Source organism: Phyllostomus hastatus, unplaced genomic scaffold, assembly GCF_019186645.2.
Source record: "Phyllostomus hastatus isolate PE091 unplaced genomic scaffold, TTU_PhHast_1.1 phas_contig_86, whole genome shotgun sequence".
Taxonomy (NCBI): Eukaryota; Metazoa; Chordata; class Mammalia; order Chiroptera; family Phyllostomidae; genus Phyllostomus; species Phyllostomus hastatus.
Window position 1 is genome coordinate 44,419,223 of NW_025333977.1, and position 10,837 is coordinate 44,430,059.

Sequence of the window (10,837 nt, forward strand, 5' to 3'; positions counted from 1 at the left end):
TGAGGGGTTGCTAGGAACTGATATCAAATGAAAGTTGTTACCCTCTTGGCCCACTGGGACCCTGAAGTAGCTGCTGTTCTGTGTAGTGTGGCAGTGCAAAAGGGTGCAGATACATAGGCACAAATGGGTGGCAGTGACTGGGGGCCTGAGGGGAATGGTTGGGGGCAGTGGGAATGAGGTTGTCCTGTCCCAGAAGAACCTGCTCCTTGGTAAGGAAGTGGATATCACAGCATGGTCATTGCTTGTCCTCAGTGGACTCTTACAATATTCCTTCTCCTTTCTCCTTCTACAGCTCTTTTTGGGGGGTTTGCCCCTTGCTTTTCTCCCTGGAGTCATGACAGTGTCCTGAGTCTTGACAGCATTCTTGTTTTTGCTCCCCTTGGGTCTTCCCCAATGACTCTTAGGTGTTGGCACTTTGCTGGGCTTCTTCTGAATCCCTACTAGTATTGTCCCAGGACTCACCCCAGGCTGCTCACTTCTCAGTGTCATCTTTTCCCTGCTTGGAAACCAAGGGTGGGCTGGACTATAAGTTTGAATCACTTATCTTCCCTTCTTTATGAAGCAACTAGAGGAGTAATGGCTAGGATATGCAAGCTTGGCCACTAGCCTGCTGTGCAAGCTCCTGTCTGCTAGGAGTGATGGTTCTGGCCACTGGTAGAAAATGTATATGCCTTCTTGGAGCCATACCAGCACCAGAAATGGCACAGGCTTAGATTCCCCATTAGAGGACCACTTTGTATATTTCGTGCCAATCCCTTCTGGCCTAAAATGTTTCTGTTGAGAAACCATCTGACAGACTTATGGGAGCTCCCTTGTAGGTAATTAACTGCTTTTCTCTAGTTGCTTTTAAGATTTTCTTTTTGGTGTTAACCTTTGCCATTATAATTTTTATGTATCTTAGTGTGGGTCTCTTTGGGTTCTTTTTGGTTGGGACTCTCTGTGCTTCATGGACTTGTATGCCTTTTTCCTTCATCAGGTTAGGAAAATTTTTTGTCATTATTTCTTCAAATAGGTTCTTGATTCCTTGTTCTCTTTCTCTTTTCTTCTGGTACCCAGGATGCAGATGTTATTACACTTCATGTTTCCCAAAGATCTCTTAAATTATCTTCATGTTTTTTTTTAAATTCTTTTTTCTTTTTGCTGTTCTGATTGGGTGTTTTCTTCTACCTTGTCTTTCAAACTTGATTCTTTGCTTCATCCATCCTACTTTCTATTTCTTCTAGTGCATTCTTTGATGTCAGGTGTGGTATTCTTCATTTTTAGCTGGTTCTTTTTTTTTCTTTTGGTTTTCATGCTGTTGCAGTTCTCAATAAGTTCCTTGAACATCCTTGAAACCATTATTTTGAACTCTATATCTGATAAATTCCATGTCTCCATTTTACTTAGCTCTTTTTCTAAAGATTCTTCCTCTTCTTTCATTTGGTACCTGTTTATTTGTCTCCCTGTTTGGCTGCCTCCTTGAGTTTGTTTCTATGTATCAGGTAAATCTATGATACACAGTCTTCATGGGGTGGCTTTATGTAGTTGGAGTCCTGTGGGACCCAGTGGTGCAGTGTATATTTTCTTCTTAGCTGGGTACTCTAGGAATGTCCCTTATGTGTGTTATGTGGGCTCCCCTGTTATAATTTAGTCTTAATTGCTTTTGGACCATTCATGTATGGAATTGAACCTCAGGCTGGCTGGCTGGCTGGCTGTAAGGCTCAACCCTGACAATGGTGTTCAAGCTTCTGTGCAGCTGGTGACCAAATAATAATAATAATAACAACAACAACAACAGCAGCAGCAAATAAATAAAATACAAAATAATAAAATATATAAAAATAAAGTAAAATAAAAATAAGGAAAAGAAAAGGACAAAGAAACAAGAAAAATGAAAAGAAAGAAATAGAAAATAAAATAAACAGAATCCTCCACAGCAAGCTTTAGGGGTTTAGTGCCTCCTACACTCTCCCTTTGGCTATGCTATTTGTGAAGTTTATTCAATCTTGCTTCAGTGTTTTCTGAAGCTGGCTACTTGGTGTTTTGATTCTGGCCCCTTGGGAGGGACTCTAGTGCAGACCAATATCAGATGCAGTCTGTGCCTTGTCCTCAGCAACCTGTTCAAAGCTAATAGAGATCCACAGATAGTGGCTGCCTCTGCTGGGCTTGGCTGCACACAAAAAGGATCAAGCTGTGCTCCCAGGCTGGCTTTTTCCAACAGTGGTACTGAAGGCAGTCAGTAAATGTCCCAAGGGACCCCAGGATCTGCCTCCACCTGCTTCTGTTTACCCATCTGCTACTTGTTAGGCTCAGTCACTGAAAGAGCTTCTGGCAAAATCAGGAGATTGGAGCTAGTAGATCTCCTATGATGGAGAGGTATCTTTCAAGCTTCAAGGAAGGTGGTGGGTGTGGTTCCATCCCAGAGACACATTACTGAGTCTGTCCTGGATTTTGCCCTGACCTTGGTAGAGCAAAGCCCTGGTAGTTTCCAGAGGCGAGGTCTCTGGAGTCCAGAAGTTGGGTCTCTCAGAAGTTAGGAGTGTGTTTCTATAGGATCTTCCATGATGGGGAAACACTAGTCATGTTCTTGGGAAAGTTGTGGGAATGGCTCTGCCCCAAAGGCAGTCACTGACCTCCCCTGAGTCTGCCCAGATTGCTACACCCTGGCCTCTGCAGGTGACTTTCTGGCAGGGCTTAAGATCCATAGGATGGGGCAAAAAGATTTCAGAGAGTACAGTAATTGTTTTCCCCAAAGCTGATGCCACTGAGATGGGATTGTTCTGCCCTAGAAACATGGCAACTAGACCACTGGAGGACAATTCAACACAGAAAAACCAGTGACCATCCCTGTATCCTCATCCCCAGAGTCCCCACACCCCAGAATCTCCCCAGATGACTCCACTCTGCACTCCTCTCCCTTCACCAGAATCCAGAGTAAGAGTGGCTAAGAATGAAATTTTATGTATTTTCCTTTAAGAAGGTTCTTGTGCCTCCATTGGATTTTTGCCTCCCCCTAGTGGACAGAAACCCCTCTGCTTTTTACAGTCAAATGTGATGTGAGCACCTCTTTCCAGCTCTGGTGCTCCTGGCTGGGAAGCTCTACCAGGGTTTTAGGCCCAACACTTTTCAAGGGGGAACCCCCCCCCCATAGCTGAGGTATCCCTCCAGAACCCTCAGCTCCACCTTTTGGAATGGGGTCAACCTTTTTCATGTTTCCACACTTCTTATCAATCTTGTTGTGGCTTCTTCTGTACATCTTTCACTATAAGACTCCTCTTTTACTAGCCTTTAGTTGGTTATTCAGCATTATTGTACTTTAATTTAGTTGTATTTCCAGTTTGGTACAGGAAGGAGGTGAGTGTAAGATCCACCTACTCTGCTGCCATCTTGGAAGATCTCCAAGTTAATATATTTTTAATAAGAAGTTAATTGTGTTCAGATTGTTGCAAAGAATTGAAACTCCTTCTAATAACATTATGTCATAGTAGTGACAGAATTTTTTGAAAATATGAACACACACTAAGATAATGGGGAAGAAGATTTCAAAGATATCAGTGCAATTTTAGAATACAAGAAGCAGCTCTATTTGAAATGATTAGTAATTGACTGCTTACAGATACCATGAAAATCTGGCCAATATATACTGCACCACACTGAAAGGGCTGGAGAGTTAAGGATCAGGACTCTGTGGAAGGTGGAAGGACTCATGAAGCAGGGGTTGAAAACCAGAGAGTTTAAAAGTCTGAATAAGAATCAATGGGACCCTCAGTTCTCTCCCAGGTTCATCATGGCCTTGACCACTCTCCCTCATCCAGCAGGAGACTATAGGTTTAATTTATAGAAAAATGGAAGCATAAAGGTTCCTGTTCAGGAACCCAAACTCTGTAAGAAAAGCAAAAGCATTACTGGAAATGGTGTCAAACTCTGTTGAAAAATTCCAACCAGAAGCTAGAAAACAGCGGAGCCCTGGAGATAAAATCTATATAAATTAGTCCACAGTGATCAGCTAGGGACATGAAGCCAGAGAAGGACAGAGTGAATGCACAGAAATAAATAGCGAACATTCTTCACAGAGATCAAAATATGTGTGTGAAGAATAACACGCATAGGCTCTCAAAACTACTAATTGGATATATACAAATTAAAATGCATATTGTATATTTATGTATGTTTACATTATATGCACACAAATTCTTTAGAAAATGTGGGTGTTTGAAAACAGTTATGAAATTTCAATAACATTAAAGCAAAAAAGATAAGTTCTACAAAGTAGTAGAGAATAGTTTAAAAATTAAAGGAATTATTCAGGAAGTTCCATATCTAGTATTAAGTGATGCAGAAAGAGAAAAAGACAAAATTTATTGTGGGGGAAATATTTTAAAAATCTATTAGAACTGAAAAAAGTTAATCTATAAATTGAGAGTACCCATATGTGCTAAAAAGGATTAATATTAAAGACCATCCCTTACCTAAAAGATTAAAAAGACAAAATTTCTGAACCTCTGTGGTAAGGAATAAATCCTAAAAGTTTCCAGCCACCAAAAACCAGTTCTGTAAAGTGGAATACGATGCACGGTGACCTTTGACTTCTCAGTGGCCACACTGGTCACAAGAAGACCATGGGGAAAGTCTAAAATTGTGGGGAGAAATGAGGTTCAGACTACATTTCTAAAATCATTCTGTCTATAATTCAAGTTTTGAGGTGAAAAAATAGATACATTTTCAGAAGTTTTAAAAATCACAAATTTCAACTCAAGAAAGATAATTTTAAAATCAGTATCCCTGAGACCACACTCATCTGTTTGTCTCCAATATTGGATTATTCCTTCCTTCTCTTTCTTTAGAGATTAATCTGTCTTTATATGAAACTAATACATGCTATGTGACTTGGATACCGGCCCACAGTGTCCGAGGCATTATGGATGAGATACGAGATAAATTCACATAGACTACCAAGTCCTGTGGAAGAAAAGGGATGGCACAGAAATCTCAAGAGGAGAGCACCCCAACCCTTGCCTTGACAAGCTTTTATCAGATTCAATTTGCATAGGAATGCAAGGTGCATAGGTAAAGCTCATCAATCATTGGCAGGCAGAATTGATTAAACAATAGGTAACATTCAAAGAACTCTGAGAGCTTATTCTGAGTCAGGGTCAGATAGTGAAATGGGAACAAACTCACTTCCTGCTTGGACCCTTATCATTTAAATTGAGGTTATTAGCAAAGTAGGTTTCATAGGATTTTATGCATTCTTTCTTAGGCCTGATCGCCCTGGGGAACCTGCCCTTTCCAGCACAGGGCAGCACCCACCTCCAGCATTGTTTCAGGCTTAAGGCATTGTTTCAGGCTTAAGTCAGGCAGGGGAAGTAAGGCAGCCAAGAGATTAGAAGACTTCTTGCAGACAGAATGAGAACTGAGGCTATGTCAAAGCTGAGGAGCGAGGGTCCATCACCCCCCTTTTCTGTAGCCCCCAAGTCCTTCCCTAGAGGGCCCCCATGATTGTGCCTGTCTTAGGTCATCCCCCTGGTGGGGAATCTTCCCCATCATTGGCTAACTGATCAAGCACTGGGGGCCAGGCAGGGTGAAGTAAAGGGAGCAGAGGCAGCGCTTCTGCCAGGGAGGTAAGTTTTGTCTCCTTAATGACTTATGGTCTGAAAGTCACTTACTCAGCCTTAGCCATGGGGGCAGTTACAGCTCCTGAAACCAGGCAGGACAGTCCCCAACACTATGTGTGCATGTTAATTTTTAATTTTTTTTTAATATTTTATTTATTTATTTTTAGGGAGGGAAAGGAGGGAGTGGGAGAGAGAAAGAGAGAGAGAGAGAGAGATCAATGTGCGGTTGCTGGGGGTTATGGCCTGCAACCCAGGAATGTACCCTGGCTGGGAATCGAACCTGGGACACTTTGGTTCCCAGCCCGTGCTCAATCCACTGAGCTACGCCAGCCAGGGCTTAATTTTTAATTTTTTTAAGATAACTATTACTCAAAATATGCATATGTTAATATAGGTATGCATGTGAGTGTGTACAAAAACAAACATATGCTCTTATTCATATGTAACAGGAAAATCTTAAATTCAAGTTTTTAATTTGAACCCATTCAGAAATTGAGATGATAGGCTTTTAAAAAGCCAGGTTTTATTTTTGTATCAATTTTACCATGTGAAATAACTACATATCCTTTCCTCTCCAACTCATATATCAAAAATTGGAAAGAGCAGAGATTTATGGATTCCAATCACAAAACTATTCTTTTTCAAGCTATTAAATTTTAGAAAGGTTAGCAATACTCTTATGGAATCAGTTTCCTCCTCTTTAATATTTGAATAATAATAACAATGAAACCTAATTCATGGGTTGACTGGGAAGTCTAAATGCAATTAAACAAGGTAAAATGACTAGATACAATAGGTGCTCTTAAAACATTTCATTGTTTTTTTTCCATTCAGCTTGCCCTATTTCTTCCCTCAGGCTGAGGAGAAACAGAAAGATAGGATTTACCCTAAGAAATAATTCAAGTTTACCTGGGACTTGGGGCATAAGTGGAATCATTTTATTAGCAGCCATGTGTCTAGAACTTTGGGTCAGTTATACCTAAAAAGTAAATTTTAGGAGCTTTGCTGTGTTTTGTGAGATATAATTTTCTATACTGAATTTTTAGAAATGACTTAAAGCCTTTTCCAGGCTTCTGTAGTTGAATTTATAGGTCTTTTGAATATAATACAATACTAACACTACCTTGAGTCAAGAGAAAGAAAACTGAATCCTATTCAGATGCAGAAGAAATCACTATAGTACGCTAAGTTTTCTTAGGCATCCCGTTCACTGGCAGTCCATCCTAAACAGACAGTTTCCTAGTCACCCTTTGACCAGAAATGACCCCATTTGCCACTCTGTAATATGACAAATGGCTTGTGTTTAGAAATTTCCATCCTGTGTTACTTAGATGGTATGTATCCTTTAATATTAGTGAAATTTCAGAGTGATTTCTCATAGAAAGCACACTAAGATAAATTAAATCAAATTCTTCATTTTACAGATGAGGGAATTCTTTTTTTTTTTTTTTAGATTTTATTTATTTACTTTTAGAGAGGGAAGGGAGGGAGATAGAGATAAAGAGAGAGAGAAACATCAATGTGTGGTTGCTGGGGGTCATGGCCTGCAACCCAGGCATGTACCCTGACTGGAAATCAAACCTGCGACTTTTTGGTTCGCAGCCCTCGCTCAATCCACTGAGCTACGCCAGCCGGGCAAATGAGGGAATTCTAATTCAAATTAGTGAATTGAATTTTCCAGTCACAGAGCTAGAAACTACCAAAGAGCCATCAGAATTCACATCTCCCAAATCTTTGCTCAATTTGTATTAACATTAGAGTAACTTTACTTTGTATTTTTCTGAATAATCAGATACATTAAATAATTTAAATATGGTTATATCTCTCTAGAATGGTCAATACAACATCCTGCTTTTCTCCAGTAACATCTTTTCAATGTAGACCTCTGAATGTTCAGCCTCAGTTTTTGAGGAAATCTTCAAATACTTGCTTGACTTGAAACCCAAGCTTACTGCTGGCTAAAACCTTTGCAGCATAAAGCATGGTTTTTGAAAAATATTTTCAAACAAAAACATTCATTGCAGCAGAATCTTTCTTAACTTAAATGTATTCCTAATATTCTTGGTATTTCCCCATAACAATTTCAATTATCAATACACATCTACCTTGTCATCGTAGTTGTGCGATTCCAGGAGGGAATTTGTGAAAACCATTAATTTCCCCATTTGCAAAAGTCTGTTAGCTTTACCCCAGGATTCATTTGGGAAAATACCTGGAACTGCTAGCTGTTAGAAGTCATTGTCATGTCTCCTACTCACTGAAGCAAAGCTGTCCTAAATGAAGACGAAGTAGGAACATTACGCCTGTCAAGTGAAGTTGCCGGGTTCTGACAGAAGCTGTTATTGCCTTAGCACCAAATTTCAGTCTTCCACGCATGATCTGTTTCATTATAGAAACCTACTGTCGTGTGATTTTTTAATAACAGATAAAGAGTATTTTGTTTTATTCACCTGTGTATAATGATGGGATTACCAGCCTGAATCCAGAAGATACCATCAACAGTAGCATTGCCATTATGCGCATGGGGTCAGGACAATAGCACTAGCAGCTTAGTCACAAAGGTATCATAATAGTAATTTGTCTGAGGGATAAAAAGCAAGTGAGCATACAAAGAGAAAGCTCTGCCTTATAAGAGAAAATTATAGTTGGGTTATATGAAAAATGGAATGTGTTTGAAATGTATTACTTGGAACTTTCATGAGCTGCCAAAAATTTAATCAGAAAAAATTAATTAAATGTGATATTATATGGCAGCAAAATAAAAGCATGTCCAAGACATTTTCTTTTCTTTTCAAAAATAATTAACATAGAGCTCTGCCTGGTGTGGTTCAGTAGATTGAGTGCTGGCCAGCCTACAAAGCAAAGGGTTGCTGGTTCAATTCCTGGTCAGGTCACATGCCTGGGTTAGGGGCCAGGTCACCAGTAGGGTGTGCACGAGAGGCAACCACACACTGATCTTTCTCTCCTCTCTTTCTTCTTCCTTTCAGCTCTAAACATAAATAAATAAAATCTTTTAAAAATAATAATTAGCATAGAATATGCTTTAATATTTAATGATCAAATGTTTTGTGAGTCATTCTAAATATAAGCAAACATTTGTTAATATCTTTTAATAGTAATTTACCTTTTTACAAAAAAAAAGACTTTATATATATTTTAAAATATTTTATTTATTTTTAGAGATGGGGAAGGGAGAGAGAAAAGGGGGGAGTGAAACATCAATGTGTGATTGCCTCTCACACACCCACTACTGGGAACCTGGCCTGCAACCCAGGCATGTGCCCATGCTTGGAATCTAACTGGCGATGCTTTGGTTCACATGCCTGCACTCAATCCACTGAGCTACACCAGCCAGGGACTTTATATTTTTATACAGTCAAAACTATGCATATTTTGTTTGTGATTTTTGCTTTTGATATCATTTTTATAAGACCAGTTCCATGAGAATATATAAATATTCTTCAATATTTTTGGACATATTTAAAAAATGAAATATTATTTTAATATCTATGCATTTATTTTATCCATAATTATTATTTATGTATTTTATGATTTGAGACATAGATTCATTCTTTTTCCCCAATAATGAACTTGGCTACTCTAGGACATTTATTGAATAATACATTCTTTTTCCATTGTTTTAAAATGCTGTCTTTATGATGAGCTAAAATCATCATAGTTTTCCTGAACAAGATTTTGGGTTTTCTAGTATGTGACAGGATGATTTAATGTGACACTGTGCAAACATTGCAATAAGTTGTATGAATATTATAGTATGTTTTAAACTGCATGATTATAACTTTCATGCCATTACTTTTTTAAGCTCATTTGTTTCCAGAGGCAAACTTTATAATTGGGTAAAGTTTTTTATAAGTACCTTTGTATTTACACCAGGTAATATTTATTATGTATTCCAGTACAGAAATTTGTTATGCCTCTCCTATCAATATCACCTCTTTAGTTCATAACAGAATTTTGAACATTTTGTATAATACAGCATACTTCTATTTGAAGTTCATTCCTTGGTGTTTTGTTTAATATTTATTTATTGCTTATTGTCTCATTTATTTAATTGTTATGTATATTTTTTCTTTCCTATTTTATTAAGAGATTAATTTTCATATAATATAAATATGTTGATTCTGTATATTTGCTTTAACTAGCATGATACACCCACTTACACTTTTCAGGGTTTTAGTGATTTTCTTTGACATTCTGGCTAGACAATCATATCATCTGCTAGTAATTATATTTTGCACTTTTTCCCAAACTGACAAGTTTACTAAATTCCTTTTCGGTCTTACTGCTTCACCCCAAATTTTGAGAACAACGTTACATAAGAATGGTCAGCACAGGCATAGACTTCTTTTTCCTATAAGTTATTTGAATATGATAGGTAGATATAAATAGATACTATAAATTGTATGTAAATAATTACTACTTTTTGATCCACTTCAACAAAATGGAAGACCATATGTTAGTCTTCTATGATTCTAGAAAACAGCAGTGTGATTTTTACATAGAAAATATTTTAGCCCTGGCTGGCGTAGCTCAGTGGATTGAGCACGGGCTGGGAACCAAAGTGTCCCAGGTTCGATTCCCAGCCAGGGTACATTCCTGGGTTGCAGGCCAGAACCCCCAGCAACCGCACATTGATGTTTCTCTCTCTCTCTCTCTCCCTCTCTCCCTCCCTTCCCTCTCTAAAAATAAATAAATAAAACCTTAAAAAAAAAAGAAAATATTTTAAAACTATTTTTCAATGAATGGAGTAAATAAGTAACACAAAGAAAATTTTATGAATAAATACACAGTAAGTGTACTTTATAACAAGTACTTTTTCTTCACAGTCTATATTTGTTTTTTATGGCTTATGTATTTTTCTGAGAGTGTTCTACCTGCTTTCCTTGTTCTTTATCAATTTATTTCTCAGGGTTCTGGCTTCTGATCCTGACACCATTCTCAGAGCTGAAAGCCTGAAGCTCTTCCACATTTCCTCACAGTGAATGCCCACCTGGTCAAGGTAACACTGTTTTCTAGGGACCACATATGGCAAACACATTTTGTGGTACCTCTCTAGGACAGAGTCCTTTTCTGTCTGAGAACTGCCCCCAGCTGTTGTGTCTGTGCTCTCTGACCCTGGCAGCCCACTTCTGTCCATCAGCCCAGGAATGGACACCAGACCATACCGAAGCAAGGAGCATAAGACTCTGTCCAGGAATTAGAAAGTAGGGCTGAGAGCTGGA

The 10,837-nt window shown here is 38.5% G+C and overlaps 1 pseudogene; it reads right to left on the minus strand.

The window, feature by feature from the left end:
- Window positions 1-235: 235 nt before the first annotated feature.
- Window positions 236-7,970, minus strand: LOC123827353 (annotated as a pseudogene).
- Window positions 7,971-10,837: the final 2,867 nt, after the last annotated feature.